Here is a 22963-nt window from a genome sequence, read left to right on the forward strand (position 1 = left end):
ATCTCACTTGATTGGTGGAGAAGTTGGAATAATTGTGGGGTAGGAAATGGGATTTGTCTCACCACGTCGGTGGATTTTATGGGCTACAAATGGCAAAGGGTGTTCCATGTAAGGGGTATTTAAGTAGACCATGCACAATTACTGTGGTTTTCATGATTACCCTTGCCACCCCTTGTACTTTCTCTTTCTTAGTATGGGTAGGTCTTTCATTACCCTCTCACACGAGTTTCTCTTTTCCACTACATAATCATGGCACTCATCTTTCTCAAGGCTCATGATTTGTCAGATATCATGCTTCTCTCACAAGTGGCTATAGACTAAGCACCTCAATGATCCAAGGACCTCACAAAAAATGGTATAAAAAGGGGATTGAAAGAAACTCCCTATGAAGCATCCATATTTATGAGTAGTAGGACTTTGTGGGAAAGGGGCCTTTGCTGATAAGACCCAAAATGGGTTGTGAGCATGGAATAACATTAAGACACCTACACTCCTACCAAGCATGAAAAGGTTTTCCATCTTCTTGAAAGTCCCTAATTGTAAGTATCATAAAGTAACTCATTTATGAGATCCAATGCAAATACTCAGGAATGTTAGTATTTAGAGGCATCTCATTGGTCACAAAGAGAGCAAGGGACAATAAAATGACTTGTGGTGAAGCAAAAAAAGAATAACATGTGGCAAATTTAAAAATGAACATAATAATGCTACTACCAAAGGCACCATGGGTATTATTAAAAAAGGTTGAGGAAAAATACATTAAAAACATAGCTATAGGCATGAAAACACAAGTAGGACACCGTCATTCTTATAAGGATGCTTTTCTTGTGTTAAAAAACTCAACAAACTAAAATCACACTGTTAGTTCAAGATGCTACAATAAAATCTATCTTTACTTCTATTTTCCTTGAAATAGGTGCATATGTTAGTTATGTTTTGGCTTGCAATATTACATGCTATCAACAGTATACATGCTATCGACAATATTTGGGGATGCTTATTGATGGAAGGGGTCAGTAGTCTAGGGAGGTTATTAACAAGCAAGGCACTTTTGTGAGAATATGTTCTTGCAAGGAGCTTACATCTCCAACATTATTCAAGGAGGTGAAACTATGAAAAAAAAGTGAAAGAATATGTCTCACCTTATGGCCTAATGTGGGTACCTTCTACCTTTACGATTGGGGATAAATGGATCCAGAGATATAAAGAAGCTAGGACCAAATGGGAGGATAAAAGGAAACATTGGAGAAGGAAAAACAAAGGTTATATAATTCCAAAGAAGCTATGTATGTCCTTGAAAATGCATATTGGAATGGTTGAAGGTCCTCTCTGGGAGGCCAAGGAATAAGCAGATATTGTAAGAAGAGAGAAGAGGAATTTGTGTTTAGGGTATAATATGCATGTCACAAATTGAGGCTACTTTCTCATTTTGTTATTGGTCTTAAACGCATCAAGTATGAAACCTAAAAGTGGCTCACTAATTTGGTTCTATCTCTCTAGTACACGAAACTTAATACCATGTGGGATTCTCGTCACCACTTTTGAGTAGAGAATATTCATATGTTGGACAATACAATCTATTATGGAGTAATAACTTAAGATATTGATTGAACAAGATAGTGCTAATTCTAGGGGTGTTAACCTAGGCTAATTCCAGGGGTGTTAACCTAGGCTATGGTGAGCTAGAATATGTTGGAACCTTTGAAAGGACTTTGGAAATGAATTGCAAAGCATTCAAAGTTTTCATTTTTATGTCAAATTGTTTAAGGTAGTTTGTAGAGATTTTATAAAGGTTTCCAAGTAATAGTGAACTAAGGACTCCAATACCTTTTCTGCAATTGACTCCACAAAGTTTTGGGTTGATGAAAAGTACACATTTATGCTACCTACACATTGTTAGTAGCTAACAGTCCATCTTTTATTTTTGGCTTGTTATATATATATTGAATACATGTTAAGTTCTCTTTTTAATGTAGCTACTAAGCATTCTTTACATTCTTTTGGTAGGTTGTTTTAAGTTGCACGAAAAATGGTGTGGTATGTGGTCCAAATTGCACCTTGAAAGACACATGTTTAAGGGAATAAACTTTGAGGATGATGCCAGATGTGATGGTAGTTGACATGCAAGCAACTCATCTATCTCTACTATGGATGAAGAACCCAATCAAGGTACATTGAGAAGAAAATAATAGGGAATTAGATCACTTTACTTGGAGAAGTGGTACTACCTGGCAATCAACAGTCCAAGCAGTGAAAACTGAGTAAGGCAAAAGAAGTGAACAATAATCAAGATATAACAATCAATATTGGTCATCTCGTCACATGTATTCAAGGGGTATTCAACCACCAAAAATAAAGCAATTGCCATGAGGTATGATCATGTAAGCACCAAAATATCATATGGCCTATGTAACATATCATAGCACCTTCAATAGTTTTGCTTAATTTTAATCCATTTTAATATCAATGTGAGTCAAAGTGATCAAGGCCTAAGTTCAAGCAATACATTGATTGCTTATAGATTGCATTAGAACCAATCATCCTTTGATCCTTTGAAGCACATAATAGGATTGTAAGCTTAAAGAAGTAACTTGACTATATCCTTACAAGTTATAAGAATCAAAAAATCCTTGGAATCTATTAAGAGCACAAGGTTAGCAAAGCAATCGTGAGGAATGTCTATGGATACATGGCACAAATCCTAGATTCTCTAAGGACCTTAGAATATGCTTATGGAGAGAGGTAGGTGGTATTGCAAGAATCTTGGAATCAAGTTATATTGTCACATCTTCCTTATATAACCCCCTCTCCATTTTATGGGGCTAGTTCGCCTCTTAGTTGTTTCTTTAATATAAGGAGTTAACTATTCTAGGGAGCCTAAAAGTAGGTGTAGTCTTCTAGACTAGCACTTTGGTTGTATCTTTTGGATGTGTTGATTGTATGGTTTATATTTATAGATGGCCAAGTTTAAGAGTTAAAACTAAGATCATGCGAAGGGAAATGAAATCTTTATACATAATATAATGATGAGGATTGCCAAGGCAATGTTTGATAAGTTAGGAAAAAAATATACAACGTAATATGTAAAAATGGGAACATATTGATGCAATGAAGTCTTCACAAATAAGAGACAAAACTACATGCATGTTACAATCATCTTAACCATGTTCATGCTCTCCAAGCATCTAGGATGACTTAAAGTATAACTACTTGCTTAAAGCATTACATGAAAGCTAATATAGGTTATAATTATCAAATGCATGTTGTATTTCTCTGAACATTCATCATAAACAAATAAACAAGAAATAGCTATCTTCTCTATTATCCTTCCATTATAGTTTCAAACTATTCCATTTTACTAATCACATCTTCCACATAGCATGGTAGAAAGCTATCTTGACAATTCATCTCAAAATCATGTTCAATATTGTGCATATCACTAACACAAAAGAGTGCTAAAAAGGAAAGGGTTAGAAACCATAACCCTACCCCTAAAGGAGTTTATATATATTCCTTATTTTCAACTAAATCTACTGTATAGTTAGTCATTTGTGGTATGCTCTCTAGCTGTGTCCTCTCTCGTCATCTCCACTGTCTATATTTGTTCATGGTATAAGAGTTCCATTGCCCTCCACTAAGGCATTGTGATCCATATGAGAGCATGAGAGATTGAGAGATAGAGAGTTCTAAGAATTTCATTCTATTGATGAAAGAGAATTTTTGTCACTTCATTGTCAGAAATTTCCATTCATTCTTCCTGATAATGAGTGCTTCTTTGATTCTTGAATTCTGTGGAGAGATTTCATTCTAACTCGAGTGTGAGGGATAGGGAGAGACTTTGATTATGTGAGAGAGAGAGTCTTTTGAGCATTAGTTCATTGTCTATTGAAAGAGAGTTCTGAGAGAATTCATATTGTGAGAGGTAGTATTCTCAGCAGCAAGTGCTTATCTACATTCAGCCACAAACTAAGCTTCTACAACCGTGACCTACAACAACTAAAGGCACCAACGAGCATCAACCCGAGTCTCAATGCCTAGCGGCTACTCACAACCTTACAATAGATGACTCAACTCTTCTAAAGGACATGGCTCCAACAACTACAAGCCATGGCCGATGAGAGCTCTAGATAACAAGAAAATGACTCAAGCAACAGAAGAACATGCCATAAATGAAGAGGTAGAGGAAAAGGTAGAACATCTCAGAGAAGTGGTCATCATTGGCATCAAAGTCAACATCAACATCAACATCCACACTAGCATCAACATCAACAACCCAGAGAAAATCATTCCAATCGAGGAAGATTTCAAGGAAGAGGGAATGCATCCACATCTGAGGAAGTCTACATGCAACAACTAGCAAGGTATGTTGAACCAAGGAAAGAGCATCAGGTTTGCCATCTCAAGAAAAGTGTCTATGGCTTAAAACAAGCACCCAAAACTTGGTATAACAAGTATTTTACTAATCTAGGATACATCAAGTCTAATGTAGATCATATACTCTACCACAAAATTCAAGGGGAAGACATTACTATTACACTTTTCTATGTAGATGATTTGATTGTGATGGGAAGCAATGATAGCTTCATCAATAAATTGAAACAAGATTTATCTGCACAGTTCAACATGAAAGATCTTGAAATTTTGCACTATTGTCTTGGAATTTGAGTTCGGAAGAGACTCAAACAACACCTTCATGAGGCAGCAAAAATATGTAGATAGTCTCCAAGATTGTAGCCACTCCCATGGAGCAAAGTTTGAAACTTATAAAAGATGTAGAAAAGTCTATAGTCAATGACAAGTACTATCATCCGATCTCTTATATATTTAATTATCATAAGGCTAGATATTTGCTATGCAATAAGTTCACTTGCACAATTTATGGCAAATCCAAAACAATCTCATTGGACTGTAGCCAAGAGATTCTTCAGATACAATAGAGGTATATGCCAGTTTGGAATAGAATACAGAGGAAGTCATCCAAGGTTGCATGGATACTATGACAGTGACTATGCAGAGATCATGAGACCAGGAGATCCACACAAGGATATGCATTTTTTCTTGGTAAAGGTGCTATATCATGGTTATCAAATAAATAGCCAACTATTTCTTTGTCTTCAATGGAAGCAAAATATAGGTCACTCACAACAAGCACACGTGAGGTTATATGGCTTAGAATGCTATTGTCAGAAACAAATTACTTTGATGAATCAAAGCCAATAACAATCTACTGAGATAATCAATTGGCTCAATCATTAGCCAAGAATTTAGTATATCACTCTATGACAAAGCAAATTGATGATGATAGAGAGAACTTCATCAAAGAAAGAGTGTTACTTGGTGACATCACATTGCAACACTATGATAGCAAAGATAATGTTGCAGATATCTTTACCAAACCACTTGGCAAAGGGCTTTTTGAGAAACACCGACAAGCTCTTGGTTTGACTCAAAGGAAGGAAATTTCCATCAAAGGTGTGTGATGGAATGTAATGTTCAGTCCTTCTTTGATTCCCCATAATCATAATCTTGAGGGTAGGCCTACCTCATGATGTTGATCTTGAGGGAAGGTGTTGATGATTCATCTCAATAGCATGTTCAATATCATGCATAGCACTAACACAAAAGAGTGCTAAGAAGAAAAGGGTTGGGAAAACCTAACCCTAACCCTAAAGGGGTTTGTATATATTCTTTGTTTTCAACTAAATCTAGAGTACATTTAGTCGTTTGTGGTGTGCTCTCTAGCTATGCCCTCTCTCCTCATCTTTACTCTTCTCCTCTCCTCTTTCCATATTTATTCAAGCTAAAGAAACATTGTATGTACCACAAATTAACATGAGATTCCTTAGCAAAAATGAAATGTGAAATATCTAGTATTTAAGTACTAAGATCATCTCAATATGACAACCATTTCACAAAGTAAGCCTAATCCAACTAGTTCAAAAGCATTGATATGTTCTTCCTAATAAACATCACTAAGAAGAAAAAAACCATATGAACAATTTACTACCCCCACTATAAAAACTAGGTAACCCAATCTAAAGGCCATAAGACATCTAAAATAGCACGAAATATATCATCAAGAAATAGTATCCAAGCCAAAAGTTTACCATTTTGAGTCATATGTGTTGCTCGTGGGCATCATTGTATACTCAATATCTTCACCCTTTTGAGTGAGAAAATCCAACTGAGCTCTCTTGGCACATGAGGCATACACAAGGGGTCCACAATAGTGTGGTAAGATTGCTATAAAAAGAAAATCATGATAGACTAGTTGCTTGGTATGCTCATATGATAGGAGACATGCCATATCCCATCTCCATGATTATACCACATGGAAGACACAATAACCTCAAAATGCATGCGATAAACCTAGTCGATTTCTCCATTGCTCCTCATGCCTAGTCAAAGATGATCTCACCATATTCTCGGTAGCTAGAATATAATGAGTCCAATAATTACTCATTTTTTGGATGCAAAGCCTCTCAAAGAATCTCTTGCTCCATACACAAAACGTGAAGGGATGATGGCCTACACAACTAATAAATACAAGTGTGCAAAACTGCATATGCATAACCACAACAAATGTTTGAATAATATGTAATTCATCAAACCACATAATCAAAGAAAGCAACCAAGAATTGAATGGCTTCCTCTAGTGATGGTAGCCCTAGCAATGGCAGCCCTAGTGATGGCAGCCCAGATAAGGTTTCTATGTCTTCCCCTCCTGAAGCCCTCACGGCCTATCCCCTCAATCCCCATCCCATTAGTCTTGTTCTTGTCAATTTGGAGTCTAATCAGATAGTCATCAGTAGTGCCTCGAATACCATCATGCAAGATCTAGCTCATGATAAGTGTGATACCCCTCTCCCTCCCTTCAACCTTCACCTGGATGAAAGTGACATTCTACAACTCAAACAAGGTGGTAGAGAGATAGACGCTTTGTGCAAGCTTCTTTTCAAGTTCAAAACTTCTTTGACTAGCAATTTCTTTAGTAGTAGTCAGAGCAAAGACAAGCCTCATTTCATCTCTTTCACTACAAAGGAGCATTGTCCCAATAGATCTGCCAAGTCCGTAGTGCACCAGGTCACAAAAGGGAACCCCATGCTAGAGCTGCCGAAGAGCACCTATGCTAGTGCTATTAGTGGAGGAGGCAGAAGCCTTTTCAAGGCTCTGACGATGCCGAGAGAGTCAGCCTAGGAGCAACTCTCACCACGAGCCAAGACAATCTCTAGTGGCTCCACGGCCTTCTCAATTGCAAAAACTGTGAAGCTCTCTCCTTCCTATGATCCAAATGCTTCAAAGGCTATAGAGCCTCTCAAAGGTAAGCTTCCAATAGTCAAAGTACACAATGAACTACTTAACGAAACGATGAAAAGGCTCTATTCATGTGATGTTGTAGGATACATTCACAACCCCAGGCAACCTGTGCTTTTCTTGGAAGGATGGGTCCCTAATTTTTGGTTGTACAAAGGTCTGGTTGTCACAACCATTCGCTTCCTCAGAAATGGGTATATTGTTTTCATTTTTGAAAAGCCAAAGATGGTGATAGAAGTAGTTCAAAAAGGGACATGGACTATTAGGAACCAACCTCTGCTAGTCCAGCTCTGGGTGCCTTCCTTTAACCCAGATTCCCCACCTTTGTCCAAGGCCTCTATATGGGTTGAATTCCCTGACTTATCGTTATCTCTCTTTCCCCAAATTGAGACTCTCTATGCTCCACTTGGCCAATTTATCGAGGTGGAAATAGAGAAGTTTGTTAGCCCTCGAGGTAACCCTCAAGCCTGTGTTCTCATGGACCTTGCCTCTAATCCTCCTAGTGCCATCCGTATTCTCAATCGGGATGGATCTAAGCTCCAAAAAGTATTCTTCAAGAACATTCGTAACTCTTGCTTCCTCTGTGGCATGGGAGGCCACTTCATCAAAGAATGCCCATCTAGAAATAACAAAAAAAAGGAAAAACCGAAACCACCCCAATAGGACCCTTAGGAAGACAAGGACACACAAGCCCCTTCTAAGCAACTAGTAGCTTCTCGTGTCAAAGAACAGATGGAGGCTCAAAGTAAATTAACCTCTGAGAGCACAAGGGAGGAGGCAAAGGGAAAGGTAAAGAGATCATTACTGAAAGGGAAGATCAGATGGAAGATAGCTCTAGGGAGGAAGAATTTGTGGTCGCCACCCAGGCAATACACAAGACAGTTGACAAACAAGGTCCTCCCTTCATAGTCATCAAAGGCAGAAAAGCCACCATGTCAGGAAAAACAAAGGCACAAGTTGACGAGGTAAACGATAGAGGAAAGGAACTTTGGCTCAATTGAAAGAGAGGAAAGAACTTACTAGGTGATAAACTCAGAGCAAGGGAAAAATGTAGGTTGGTCAAGAGGAGCACGATCCAAAGATTTGATTCCATTTTTTTAGACAAGCAACTCTCTCCCTTGAAAAGTTAAAAGGTGTAGTCACATCTAGGTCACAACCATGGACAATGGGAAAGTTCTTGGTGAAGATGGACTATCAATCAAATTCTACCAAGTTTTTTGTGATAGTGGCCCACGCCTTCTCCTCCTATGGCAAGGGTCCAAAGCAAAGGGGTTCCTTGATTCATAGATAAACACAAGCATGATTAAACTGATCCCCAAAGGTTGTCCAAAAGAAGGACTAAAGAATTGGAGACCTCTTACTATGCTTAATACTAGCTATAAAATATTTGCTAATCCACTTTGCTAGACCAAGCCAAGGCGCTGGCAGATTTGTGGAAGTAGAAAAACAAGATTTTGTGTGGAATAGCCATGCCCTAGCCCTAGCCCCATCTGTCTCACCATTTCCTCCTCCCCCTCCTTTGTCAGCACCTCCTTCCTCTGCAGGCCCAAACGTTGCCCCTGCTGCACCAGTGGTTCTCCACCCACCCATCTCTCCTCTTGTTCATCCCTTTAAGAGGCCAATTTCACGTGCGAACCCATCCAATGTCTCTTATAAGGTTTGTCGAGAAGCACTTATATTGCCGCTTTGCCAGTTTCTATTGCCTCTCCGTTAGCTTCTGTTAGCACTTATATTGCCTCTCTATTAGCTTCCGTTGAAGTCAAAGAAGAACCGGTCTAATTCAATATTTTCATCTTATGCTACTATTGAGTTTTCTAATTAGTTGTTGTTTTGCTAACTTCCTGACGTCTACATATGCGCAGTCACGCTTCCTTGGATTGTTGTGTTAAACGATAGTTTTTATGATGGCCACCAGAGAAAGTTTTTCACCTAATAATGCTCAGGCAGATGTATATAAACTTTTGATATTATAATATAACCCACACTTTTGGGAAAAAAAGAAGAAGAAAGTAACCACATTAACACAACTAACCAAGGATCTTCTCCATGCTCCTTTGAACAACCATAAGGACATTTGCCAAGTACAAACATGCAACATGCCACCATTAGGCCTTTAATATGAATTTACTGCTATATCCATGTAAAGCATGGACCTTCACACAAAGATTAGGAAATAGAAATAAAAACAAATTTTAAATATGATTTATTTTTATTAGCTAGGTATTATATACAATCATGTAGTAAAGCTTAAGCAATCGATGTGGTTTTTGAGTTTATACCATTTTAGTATGCCTCTAGTATGCACGCAAGTATGAAATTTATTATAATGTTCTAGATTTAATATATTTAATGACATAAGATGCCTTTTCAAGTGACTTGCCCTTTATTAGCTTATTCTAATAAAAAAGGCAATTAACATGATATATGAAAATTTTGCTTATAATATCTTTCTTGTCTCATATTGTTCTTTGCAGTAGATTTATCATGGATTTTCTTAATATCCTTGACTTGTGAGGAAATCTATAGTTCTCTTCCTTGAGATTTTTTCAAAGCTACTATTCTTCAATTTTTAATCTATATTTTATTATCACTATAATATTAATGAAAAAATAATAATAGAGAAAAATATTGATAATATTGCAAAAAACCCAATAGGGGGGCCCTGTTGGTGAAAAATTGCATTCATTTGTGGAGGAGAAAGTAAAAAGGTGAAAAGGAAGAGCTATAACCTAAGGTAGAAGCCAAAAATTAAAGCTCCATTGAGAAATATATAAACCACCATTGCAATCTTATAAGAGAGCTTGCTCCCTGCTCTGACACCAGTCCATGGATGCCTACTCGCCTGCGCTCCCTACACCCTATGCTTGGATATGATCTGTGAATGGATTTGCCCATGGAAACCTTGCCTCCCTCCCCATCTGCAAATCCGGCTAGTCCTCCCTCCTTGAGCTCCTTGCTACTCACTCTAGCCTCTCTGCTAACCTCGGCCAAATTTCTTAGCTCCAAGGCAAGCTTGCCCCCCTCTAGAACCATGCCAACTTGAACAAGAGCCTCACTAGCTGAATCGATGGGATCTTAGAGTGAGCTTCCCCCTACTTCATCCCTACTTTCGCCCCCTGTGCTCCAACCTCCCACCTCTATTGCTTCTATCCCCTACCACCTCCTCTTGGGCCCTCGCGCCGTCCCATTGAGGTCCCACCCCTACTGCTTGGTCTGCTTGGAACGGACATGGTATGTATTGTAGGGTTGGATCTGAGTAGGAGCTACAATGGATGGAGATGGAAGGGGGGTTGGAGTGATGCAAGGGCGACGAGGATGAGCATAGGGCATGAGAGAGGGCTTAGGTAGGGGGAGTGGTGGGAGTGAGAGGGCATCTTTCGAGCAGTGATGAGTAGGAGGTAGGAGGAGCAGAGGGGTGAGGCTGAGCAGAGGCTGGAGATGTGAAGGGAGGGAGGGTTAGTTAGTTTAGTTAAATCAATTAGGTTAGGTTAGATTGATTAGATGACATTAATTAAATTAGGGGGCTAAACTTATCAATTATTGTTTTAAGGGAATCTTGCAAATCCAAGAGCTTTTGTAGATGTAGAGCAATGTTTGAACGCATAGACAATTGAAACACAAAATTACAAACCCACTGAAATAAATCCCATCAAAATCCAATGCTTCAATATGTAGATCATGAATTTTTAAGATTAGTGGAGCCATTTAGGACCAGTAGAATTAGAGAGGATTAAATTGGAAGATGCAATGCAATAAATCCAAGTGTTTCATTGTGATGAGAAGTTGGATATGTGGCCCATTGAATAGATGGACTTGCTCTAAAGCTTGCAAACTAGTAATATAAGACAAAATCTTTGTACACATATTTATTATGATGTATGTAATAAGATTAAACTATAGAATTAGAGAGGATTACATTTGCAGATGTAATGCAAGAAATCCAAGTGTTTCATTGTGATGAGAAGTTGGCTATGTGGCCCATTGAATAGATGAACCTTGCTCTAAAGCTTGCAAACTTGTAATATAAAACAAAATCTTTGTACATACATTTATTATGATGATGTGATAAAATCAAAGTATTATGATGATTTAATTGAAAGTTGAATTATCATAATGATGTAACAAAAATTTCAAGTCTCATTTTTGAGCCCTTTACTTTCCTAAAATTTTCTTGGAATTGATTGTACATTTGTCATGTAGCGTTGTCATGCATCATGTCATGTTGCATCCTTTCATATAGAATTGTCATGCATCATATCATGTTGTGTCATCATGCATCAAGTAAGCATGCAATTCCTGTATTTACTCTAGGCTTTTAAGGGTAGCACAAATTCTTGCCAAGTCTATCAAATATTTCTTTTGAGCAAGTGCTATAGTATCCTATGGCTTGTTTCCCATGCTTTGGAGATTGAGACATCACCCTAGTGCTATGATAATAATTTGCAAGTGGTATAAATGATGATCTAAATGATCATTATTGGCAAGTGGTAGAAATGATGCTCTAATCCCACACATATGCAAAGGGTATAGCTCACATTGACTGAAGTGTTTAGACAAAAAATTTCTCCTCAAGTCTTTAGGGTCATGAACCGCAATCATATAGAGCGTGACTCCTCTCTGAATTCTACATACTCAACAATCCTAGCCTCCAAATGTTTTAAGGATAACATCTTTCCTTTAGTAAGATAATTACTTCTAGAGAGAGCCCAAGCACCTATACCTCGGGATTAGTCCAAGCATAGGGATTGATACCCATTCCTTGGGGTCATGAAAAGAATTACTATGCCTTTTACTAAAGGAAGGTTGATAACCATGGAAATTTTGGAGGCAAGGATTGTTGACTATTTAGTATTGAAAGAGGATTCACATTCACTATGATTCTTACTAAAGGAAAGTTGATAGCCATGGAAATTTTGGAGGCAAGGATTATTGACTATTTAGCACTGAAAGAGGATTCACATTGTATGATTGTAGCTCATGACTTTGAAGACCCGACGAGAAATTTTTGGCATAAATGTTTTAGTCATCAATGTGACTTACACCCTTTGTATCTGTTTGGGATTGGAGCATCATTCATACCTTATGCAAATCATAATCATAGCACTAGGGTGATACACCAATCTCAAAAGGATTAGAAACAAGCAATAAGATACTATACCACTTGCTTAGAGGAGTGGCAATTAGTAAAGAAGAGCTCGGAAAAGGAAAAGCTCAAAAGAGACCTTGAGATGTTGAGTCAATAGGAAACTTGGCATCACATGCTTGATAACTAAATATCACACCTTCAAATATTTGTAGGGTACTAAAATCTTATAGGAAGTCCATTGTATAAATATTTTGTTAATATAACTACAAAATACTTTTTAACAAAATATCAAACCTTCTCACCTTAGGAGTGTCAGCAGCAAGGGTAGCTTCACATCATCTTTGGTAAGTATCTTTATTAATTACTATCTTGTTAGTTAATGCATTTCATTTTTGTATGTTCTTTTTCATACGTATCCTTGCCCTTCTCTTTTCTCTTTTTATAGCTAGAATGTACTGAGTGGTGAAATATTATTCACGATGTGGTATATAAACTTATTGAGAGATAACTTCATATATCACATGGTAAAATATTAGAATATCTCCATTGAAATGATGAAATAGTGATGACTACTTGTGACTTTGGTTAGCCCTTCAACATGACATTTTGTCCCAAAGCATGCCTTACAAGGCTTGAGAAACTCCAAAACTTTTGATGTGGGGTTTCAGATTTAAATGTTCTAACAACTATTTTTCATTCAGAAAATAGAGGAAAGCTTTTCATCCCTCATCCCCTACCAAATAGGCATGCCAATCCTAGAGGATAAGATTAAGAAAGTGATAAGGGCATGGAAAGACGACATGGGGATTTACTTTTGGCTCATCAACCACATTTGGCATAGAGGGAGACCTATATGGTTAAAGGAAAGGGTTAGATTCCCTAACCCTAAATGGGTTTGTATATATTCTACATTTTCAATCAAATCTAGTGTACAGTTAGTCATTTGTGGTCTGCTCTCTAGTTGTGCCCTCTCTCCTCATCTCCACTCTTCTCCTCTCCCCTCTTCATATTTTGTCATGGTATCAGAGCTCCCTTGCCTTACACTGAGGCATCGCAATCCTTGAGAGTGTGAGAGTGATTGAGAGATTGAGTGTTCTCTTCCATTGAGAGAACTTCCGCTTTGGTGAGAGAAATTCTATCCTTGCAATAGTGAATTCCATTCATTGGAAGAGATTTCTGTCCATTTCGATTCATTGAGAGTTCTTTCTTCGGTGAGAGAAAGGTGTAAAAAGAGGTGTTAATTCCTTTTGTAAGAAAGAGAGAGAGAGAGATTTCTCCTCTACCTACTTTGTGAGAGAGAGTGTTTCTTATTGAGAGATAGAAATCTGTCTATTCTCCTTGATTGGCTGTTTTTGAGAAGAGAGACCTTAGTGTGTTTTGAGTTTGTTAGTGAGATTCCTTTTTTAAGGGACTTTAAGAAAGTTCTTTGAGGTACCAGCTATAGCAACAAAGGCTACACATCTAAAAGGCAACTCCGCTCCAACCAAGGAGCACAACTGAAACGACTTCAACATCTACAACATGGTCAAGTGATGCTCAGCAACCGACCTACAGAGCTCAACTCTGCAACAAGGGATTCTTGTGAACATAGCGGTAGATACTCTAGCATCAATGAGTTAAGAGAACCTTTGGGCTGCTGTTAAGAGAGTTTGCCATCTACAAACGATACCAGTGGCCTCCTACAAGAAACCACATCCACAGTTGTGCCTCAGCTTGCCTACGACTCTCAACATAGCAACTCAACATCTATAAGCCACCACCCAAGGCTTTGGCCAAGTCCCTGTAGCATGAGCCAGAGAGCTTAGCAACTACTATGCAAGCGACTCCCTATCTCCAACTGCCTCTACATGGCCAGATTTCACAACACATGCGCCATCTATAATAGCAACTGAGCAGTGGCATCCACGACGATGGCCAAGACTCCATGCAACAAGCGCAATGCCTTTGACCACCAAGAATGCACCAACAGCTACACCACCAGCCTTTATACATGCAGGGAGCTCTCCACGGCCACTGTATGATGTCACCTTGACTTTGCTGCACACGAATGCCCATGGCTCCATAGCCTCAAAGCCTCAAGTGGCTCACAAAGCCTCTGACAATGAGCAATGGAGACAAACACTCTATGAGCTCTCGATGTAGCTCAAGGAGGCACAAGCAAACTGTAAAGGCGAGCATGCTCTTCAACCACCAAGCAACACAAAGATGACGCGTCAAGTTCTAGTGCATCCTTTGAAGCAAGTGTGACAATGCTCCGAGCACGGTCGGTAGAACGATTCCATATGGGCACCCAGTTGCCAACACTGTAGCCTCCAAATGCCAAACGACAGCCAAATCTCAAGGCTTAACCTTTAGCATAGGCAACGTAGCCTCTCCTGTGATGAACCGGTGGTCTCAGCTTCTCCGACGAAGCCATAGCTTTTGCATCACTAGCCTCAGCAAAGAGACACATGGCATATAAGGCCACGTGGCTCTCCAAAGGTCATAACCCACTGTTGGTCAACCTTACCATAGGTCAACAAGCATTCGTTTAGCCTTTCACATGTGGTAGGTAAGATTTAACTCAGGTTAAGTGAAGGAGACCCAAGGTTGAGTGGTTGGTCAGTTTTCTTACACTTGGTAGATCATAAGAGACCATGGTCAAGTTACTTGGCTCAACCAAATTGCCACATAATCTTACTTACCTAGTGCCACATCAACAAGATGGCCTCAGCTACCATGTCATCCTTTGACCAAGTCAAAGTGCCACCTCACCTACCACATCAGCACACTGCTCCACAGGCACAGTCCCTACTAGGCACAATTACCTCTTACAAGGCACACACATCACCTTGCATGTGTACCCAGTTGTTAGCAACTCATTACACAGTGTCCCAGAGGCACACCCCTCCATAGGCACTATTTTTGCATGTGACCCCCTGAGTGCCTCATCATCACTTTGCATGTTTTTTTGCCCCTTCACTTATATCAAGTCGTATCTCTTGATCCAGGAAGAATTTGAGGGCGCTCCAAAAAGAAAAATTACTTGATTTTTTGTGCTCTACATGTTCGTCACATCACACACATTTTGGCACAAGTATAACTCACTTTTGAGCCTCATTGTGACAAATCCACTTCCTTCATGCACATTAGCCTCTACATTGACGCATCTAACCCAGCACATAAAGAGAACCAAAGGGAGACGCTTTGAATTTCTTTAAGTTACCAATCTAAGACATGCCCAAAATTCCCAATTAGTTCCTCTCGGAGCCAGTCCCTATGCTCACATGTGGTTTCACATCACCACATTACATGAAAGTTGACGTTCATCAGTTCAGTGAGCAGACTTCAGAGTGTTCAGAGGCATTGATTGATTGTTCAGTGGGTAGATAGCACATGATTTGATTTCACACACACATTCCATCATTATAAAGCCTATTTGACTATTTCACAACATTGTGCACTTTATTCCAACCTTATAAAGCCTCTTGGCTATTCCCGACATCATTTGCCACAAGCCTTGTAATTTAGGTTGGATTATAAATTACAATTCTACCTTCATCGATAGTTTAGATTTTAATTGGCACAATCAATGTTTTGCAGCTGATTCAGAGAGTGATTTCACGATAGTTTGAGTACATTTCTTGCATCATGTCTATGACTAGCAGCCTCAATCTAGCAGCATCTTCTAAGCTAGACAACTCGGCACTCAGGTTTAATTTCCCTTCTGGAATTATCTTAAGAAACTTGATTTATTCCAACCAAAGCTTGCACTGGATGGAAATACCGAATGAGACCATTCTTGTACTTCAGGATAAATGGGAGTATGTCGATGGATCTACACCTAGACCATTGGATGATCTAGCCAGTAGTAGCTCTACTCACCTATTGTCACAGCACCAGCAGTGGGATCTCTAGCAACACAAATAGTTTCCACACTGGTAGAAGACCCTGCTATTGCCCAAGCACAGGCAGAATGGGACGAGAAAGACAAGTATGCATATCATCTGATCAAGCAGAATGTGCAAGATGTCATGTTCCATCAAAGTGGTCATCATCAGCAACAAAATCAGCATCAAAGTCAGCATCAATATCATCCTCAGCAACATTAGAATCATCAAAGAGGAAATCATTCCAATCGAGGAAGATTCCAAGGATGAGGGAATGCATCCACCAACATGTCAAACATTCAGTGCAACTACTGTCATAAGTTTGGACACTATGAAAGAGATTGCCACAAGAAGCAGTACGACCAAGGTGGTCAATCTAGCAACAATCGAGGGAATTCCCACAGAAGATGAAATCATCATGGTGGACATTCTAGTCATAGTCATTATGCAAATGAACATGGGAATATGTTTCTTGAAAATGAGGAAATGCAAAAGATTGATACAACGTATCTAGACAATGATTGCAATTCAAAAGAAGATTTTAGCTATCAAGTCGACCAAGCAGATCAGGATCCTTGGTACATTGACAGAGGTGCATCATCTTGTATGACAAAGCATCAAGAATGGTTCACAAAGATGAAACCATTAGAAGGTTAGAAGAATGCCATCTACATGGTAGATAATAGACCGAATCCAGTTCAAGGGAGAGGCATTATCCCTATGAACAATTTCACTGGTACAAAAGGATTGGTGAAAGATGTACTCTATGTTCCAAAACTCAATAAGAACCTCTTGTCAGTAGGTCAAATTGATGAACACAACTACCGAGTCATCTTCGACAAAGATGAATACACTATTAGAGAAAAATCCAAAGGATTTTAGCTAGTAGGAAAAGGAGTCAAGGAAGGACACTTGTTCTGAATGCTACCTACAGTACCAGATTTGCATGCCATGTCAGCTCAACTGCAACAGATGCCACTATCCACAAAATGGAACAAGAGATATATGGACATGTCAATTTTAAGAGCTTGATAGATATCAGGATTCATAATATGGCAATTGGGATTCCTAAGCTACAGTTTCCTGGAAAAGTTTGCGAAGCATGCTGCTTTGACAAACAAATTGATAAATGAAATCCAATGCAGATCATACTCTCTACTACAAAGTTCAAGGGGAAGACATCACTATTGTACTTTTGTATGTAGATGATCTGATTGTGGCTGGAAGCAACGATAGCTTCATCAAGAAGTTGAAACAAGACTTATCTGCAGAGTTAGACATGAAAGATCTTAGACTTATGTACTATTGTTTTGGTATTGAGTTCTAGAGAGATTCAGATAGCACCTTTATGAGTTAGTTGAAATATATTGACAGCCTCCTAAAGAAGTTTCATATGGCAGATTGCAAGAACCACTCCCTGGAACAGAGTTTGAAACTTACTAAAAATTTAGAAAAGCCTACAGTCAATGATAGGTACTATAGGTAGCTCATCGGGTCTCTTATATATTTGACTATCACACAGCTAGCTATTTGTTATGCAGTAAGTTTACTAGCATAATTTTTGGCAAATCCAAAACAGTCTCAGTGGAATCCAGCCAAAAGAGTCTTGAGATACATGAGAGGTATAAGAAAGTTTGGAAGAGAATACAGAGGAAGTCATCCAAGGTTGCATGGATATTGTTACAGTGACTATGCCAGAGACTCATGAGACACATAGGGATATGCATTTTTCCTTGGTCAAGGTGCTATATCATGGTTGTCAAACAAACAGCCAAGTGTTTCTTTGTCTTCGACTGAAGCAGAATATAGAGAGCACTCAATATATAGGTGCATGTGAGGCTATATGGCTCAGAATAAGTACTATTGTCATAAATAGATTACTTTGATGAATCAAAGCTAGCAACAATATACTGTGATAATCAATCGGCTCAAGCGTTGGCCAAGAATCCAATATATCACTCTAGGACAAAGCACATTGATGTCAGAGAGCACTTCATCAGAGAAAGAGTGTTACTTGGTGACATCACATTGCAGCATTGTGATAGCAAATGGAATGTTGTAGACATCTTTACAAACCACTTGATAAAGGGCTTTTCGAGAAACACTGACAAGCTCTTGGTTTGATGCAAAGGAAGGACATTCCCATTAAAGGGGTGTGATGGAATGTAATGATGAGTCCTTCGATTTCCCAAAATCATCATCTTGAGGGAAGGCATACATCATGATGTTGATCTTGAGGGAATGTGTTAAGAGACCACGCTCAACATCATGTGATTACATGTGCATATCACCTCCATATCACTAACACATATAAAGGAAAGTGTTAGATGCCCTAACCCTAACCCTAAATGGGATTTAATGGGTTTGTATATATTCTACGTTTTCAATTAAATGTAGTGCACAATTAGTCATTTGTGGTGTGCTCTCTAGCTATACCCTCTCTTCTCATCTCCACTCTTCTTCTCTCCCCTCTTCATATTTTGTCAAAGTTTTGATACCTATGCATTTATTTCTTGTCTCCATCCTTATAGATTTTCAAATTAAAAGTGCATAAATATAGACACATATCAATCCAATCTCACCAGATATGATTGGCACATTACACAAATATAATGTGTGACATGTAAAAGTTGTACCAAGGTTCAAATCCCAACAAAGGGAAAAAATAAACTCTTGAAATCTCATTATTTTACTGTCCTCCCATAATCTCCTTGCATTTATTAGCATTAGCAGTTGTGGTAAAACCATATGCCAATATGTTAAATATTGGAGTAGTCGACCACTTTTGCTACCATTATGAACACTCTCTCCCTCAACCTCATCCTCTCATGACTCAATTATGGTCCACCTTACCCTAACACAGTATGTGCAAAAGCTATGGGCGTCAATCTTGCCAAATGAAGAGTGCTTGTGACTCTCGCAAGCCTTTTATAAGTAAGAAGGTGACAGGAAATCAATAAATATTTCCATCAGAAAATGCTTTACTACATTGGTATAATCATTACCAATGGTAATTTATACCATTCCTTATAGTAGTATTTAGATAGGCCATTGGTATCCAACCTAGTACTGCCAATTGTCCTATTATTACTACTGATAATGCTAAAATTGATGATATCCATTTTACGTTTTTTTAAAATGATTACCAACATCATGTCATTATTCTCATGCTATTTTGGACCAAAATGATGTTCATGACTGATGCATTAATGCAAACATGAAAATGTTAATGAAATCCTTGCTAATAATGTTTGATTTGTTTCCTCAAAATGAGAGAAGTTTTTGAATTAATAGAGATAATAATCATAATCTAGAAACCTCATATTCCTATCTAACAAATTTGTAGAATATGTGTATTATTCCCCCAATTTTATAATTCAAACTATGAAGTCTTCAAGCACTCACACTACAATGTGAAAGTTGTCTTTCCCCAATCTTGTTTTGATCTAGAAGTAAGATTATGTTCTATAGTGTCAGCCCACATAGATTTTGTTGTCTTTGTAAAATTATGCATCTCATCCCAAATTCATCACAAGACCAAATTCATTGCAAGACCAAATTCATCTCATCCTAAATTCATTGCAAGACCAAAAGTATGGCTCCATTGAATAATTGGAAGCTAAAAGGTGCAAATGGTCTTAGAAATACATCTAATCTCTGTAAACTCACAACCCATGCCATCAAAATTTCATCCATTCATTCCTTAATCAAAAGTAAGACTATGTGAGCCTTCTATACAATTGCCTTCATAAATTGTGTCACCGGCATGAAAATCGCCTTCTCTAAACAAGGGAAGCTTGCTCAAATTTGAAAACATTTAAGTGCAATATTTTTAAAATCACATTAACAAAGAGCCAACCCACATCGTGTCACATGGCATTAGAAGTAGGATATGACGAATCCACAATAGGAACTCAAAATACAAAGAAAGCATGGACATAATATTTACATTGTTATGCTACCCCATCTTTCCCCAACCCACTTTGGGATCATAGGTAGGACTATGTTCACAATATAATAACACAAATATATATGACTAATCCCTCACACATTTAACCATAAACCAATTACTAGGGTAAAGGATAGGCACTAAGACTTAGCCATAGACCCTATGTTGTGCATGGAAATAATCAAGCACATCAAAACAACATGGTTGATATTGGCTAACATCATCAAATCTTGGTTGACAACTCTAATGGCAACAAGAAACATTAAGACTAAATAAAAAGCACTCAAAGCATTGTAGCTAGAAGCTAACACTCTTGCATCCCAAGCCATCTCTAAGGGTATCAAAGGCCTAGCCATAGATGCTAAGGTCTCAAGCACCCAAGTTGAGGAGATGAGAAGGTAGTGAGAATCGATGCTAATGGCGAGAAGACTATTATCAATCTATATAGAAACTTTATTATTCATAATAGTGAAGTAACTGATGGTTAATATTGGTGGTGTAATCCTTATCCACCACTAATTACATACCACAAATAATGGGGCTATTTGAAATATTGGTGGTGTAATACTTATCCGCTAGTTATGTATCAAATAATGGAGCTATTTGAAATTTAGGACTCATGATCGGTTTTATTAAATTAATGCTGAGATAAATTTTATTTGATGGTATATCATATTTATTTGTGGTATATAGTACATTGACAATTGATTCCATTCTTTGATGTCTCATCTCATTTTCATGTCATGATCCATGATGATGAGTATCATTTATAAAAGAATCCCATGATCTTGAGAATATGCGAACCTTGGAGGAGACTATTGGTTTCCCAAAATTGAATCAAGGAAGTAAGAGATACTCATTGATAAATGATTTAGATTATGAAAGAAAGTCCAATGTAAATTTCCCAAATGGGCACTAAAGATTCATATTAGCAAGGGCATTATGAACAAATAGGTCATGCAATCTAACCCAAGACAATATGTATCTTTATTAATAAGTGCAACTTGAGACAAAGTATATAAATATCCTTTCATCTTTTACAATGATCATCAAATATTTCTTGCTGTGTACATGAAATGAGCCTAAAATTTTAAGACAAGCTTATGGGATTACCTTAACTCATAATCCAAATTATGTTCTAACTACTTAAATACTATGCTAAAAATGAATTGTCATACTTAATTTTGTCCCAGAAATTTATTGAGCTATGTGTAATCAGACATTGTTTAAAATTGAACTTTGCCACAAGGCTACTTAGAGGCTACTTATTCCAATTTCGAATAAGAAACAGATTGGAGGATGTTAAAAGAGAATGGGGCATGATCTATTACACTTAATACAATGTTTTTAACTAACATGAATCATGCACTACTCCATGGAGAGGTGTGGTATCAGAGAAGTATTGTATAAGGCTTCTAACAAACTAATAAGAGAGTCGAGCATGACCCTATCCCTAATGCAATGTCTTGAGAAACATAATCATGTACTCCTCCATGTAACTTTGTGGTTTGTTGAGAAGTTTATAAAGCCCACAAAGATGCCATTACGTTTTGTCAAAAAAAAACCCTGAAACAAGTTCCCTAGGGGCATACTACCTTGAAAACCTACAATGTGACATGCATTTAGATACATAGTTACATTTGAGTGCACATTCCTTTCCCTTTATAATTTTGTGAATTAAAGAACCCCTTATGTATGTATAATTGTCATCAAAATCAATATTCTTTTGTAAAACAAGTCCCTTTCTTTCCATAAAAGCAATATTCTCAAGTACAAACAACTCCCTCTCCCTTCAAACAAAACTAAACCTACATCGATACATGTTATAATAATAGACAGAGGCCCGTGGTCAACAGGGGTTCTTGTTTGGTCTCTAGGGAAAGGCTGACCAAGGACATTTCATCTTTGTCAAGGAGTAGCATAGCCTTGACATGGTCTTGATATGTGTTAAAAGTTCAACTAGACTAGGCCTCTAGGAATTGATCAACTAGACTAGGCCTAGGAGTTGACTAACCCTCTAGCAATAAAATTATCTAATTAGAACTAAAAGAGACTTTACTTTGGATCGCTCATAGTTACACAGATCACTCATAGTTACACAGTATTTATGAACATCTTTCTTTCTTTTTTATTGTAAAAAAATTTCCCCTTTTTAACTTCAAATTTTTCACAATGATATGGTCTCATCATCCCTTCCCTATGGAAAGGTCTCCTAAGGCATTTTTTTGTTTCAAATTAAAATTGGCATTGACTAGTTCAAATCCAAAGAAACCATGTCAATGGTCCAAAATACCACGTGCTCAAGGTTCTTTGACTTTGACTCCCTACATAGGAAGATGTTTTTCATTAATAATTAAACAATATTAAATAGGCAATGTTTTGCTTAAGACTTCATTAGCATTACATTGCTAGTAGAATACCTTACTAGAGACGACTTTGAGGTAGAATAGTGTAATCTTTTCTTTTTTGATATCCTTTAAAACTCGTTGTATCTTTTTTTCTGTCTCTAAATTGACCTTTTTAGGGGTCTCTCTCTCTCTCGCTCTCCTACTAAAGTGTTCACACACCAAACCTTAATTGTTGAGGAAGAAAACAACCAAATTGGCAAAGGCGAAAGGAGTCAAAAGGAAGGCAAGACACTAATTTATTCGAGAAGGAAGAGTACTCATAAAGGATTTCAAAGCTAAGCCTAAGCATCTCCCTTCCTCCTTCCATTTCCATGGTGCGTCATAATGGGATAATGCT

The sequence above is a fragment of the Dipteris shenzhenensis genome, chromosome 29, assembly GCF_047967505.1.
Source record: "Dipteris shenzhenensis isolate YYH24624 ecotype China chromosome 29, Dip_SZ_1.0, whole genome shotgun sequence".
Classification (NCBI taxonomy): Eukaryota; Viridiplantae; Streptophyta; class Polypodiopsida; order Gleicheniales; family Dipteridaceae; genus Dipteris; species Dipteris shenzhenensis.